Consider the following 1,273-nt stretch of genomic DNA (forward strand, 5'->3'; position numbering starts at 1 on the left):
TTACCCAATCCGAGGCAGTGATGTTGTTGACCATACATGTCGGATTTCTGAGGCGAAATGTAGATTGTTGGCACTTTCTGGCAGATTAAAACTGTGCGCCGGACCGAGACTCGAACTCGAGACCTTTGCCTTTCGCGGGCAAGTGCTCTACCAACTGAGCTACCCAAGCACGACTCACACCCCGTCCTCACAGCTTTAATTCTGCCGGTACCTCGTCTCCTACCTTCCAAACTTAACAGAAGCTCTCCTGCTTGGGTAGCTCAGTTGGTAGAGCACTTGCCCGTGAAAGGCAAAGGTCCCGAGTTCGAGTCTCGGTCCGGCACACTGTTTTAATCTGCCAGGAAGTTTCATATCAGCGCACACTCCGCTGCAGAGTGAAAATCTCATTCTGGAAACATCCCCCAGGCTGTGGCTAAGCCATGGCTCCGCAATATCCTTTCTTTCAGGAGTGTTAGTTCTGCAAGGTTCGCAGAAGAGCTTCTGTTAAGTTTGGAAGGTAGGAGACGAGGTAGTGGCAGAATTAAAGCTGTGAGGACGGGTCGTCAGTCGTGCTTGGGTAGCTCAGTTAGTAGAGCACTTGCCCGCGAAAGGCAAAGGTCCCGAGTTCGAGTCTCGGTCCGGCACACAGTTTTAATCTGCCAGGAAGTTTCATATCAGCGCACACTCCGCTGCAGAGTGAAAATCTCATTCTATATTGTTGGCGTTTATACGAGTTATTTCGAAGATAGAAGAAATCTGACAATACACTCGTTTTCATGTCGCTAAAGTATCGTTACTTGCAGTGAAAATGCTGTGCAGAATTATGGTATAGACTAGTGGTTCCCAACAGGTGGTCCGCGGAGCCTCAGGGGTGCGCGAGCTATCCCAGAGGGGTCCGCAAGATGCTATTAGAATAAAAAAATATATTACATATATTTAGTATCATAACAGATTTTTATTTTGGCAGCTTCCTGCATGAGAAGAGCTTTAGCGAACGCTAACTTCTGCGTCTAGCCTCTTCCTAGAGTCAACTAACACTAGCAGACTCTAGCGCAAAACTAGAATTAGATAGAGGCAAATAGTTCTTCTGTTGGCATTTCCAGCAAAATACTAAAAGCTTGTTCTCAACAGATAAGTAAGATTCTCAGCCACCTGTGTAATAGCTCTCTAGAGCAGGACATTTTCCCTGATAGACTGAAATATGCTATTGTTATACCTTTGCATAAAAAGGGGGATAGATCTGATGTCAACAATTACCGTCCAATCTCCCTTCTAACAGCTTTATCCAAAATTT

At 45.9% G+C, this 1,273-nt stretch overlaps 1 non-coding gene across 1 annotated transcript; it reads left to right on the forward strand.

Annotated features, from left to right (window-relative positions):
* The first annotated feature begins 248 nt into the window (after positions 1–248).
* Trnas-uga lies at positions 249–323 on the forward strand. The gene has a single exon. It is a non-coding gene; the product is annotated as a tRNA-Ser (tRNA).
* Positions 324–1,273: the final 950 nt, after the last annotated feature.

The sequence above is a fragment of the Schistocerca americana genome, chromosome 3 (assembly GCF_021461395.2).
Source record: "Schistocerca americana isolate TAMUIC-IGC-003095 chromosome 3, iqSchAmer2.1, whole genome shotgun sequence".
In the NCBI taxonomy this organism is placed as follows: Eukaryota; Metazoa; Arthropoda; class Insecta; order Orthoptera; family Acrididae; genus Schistocerca; species Schistocerca americana.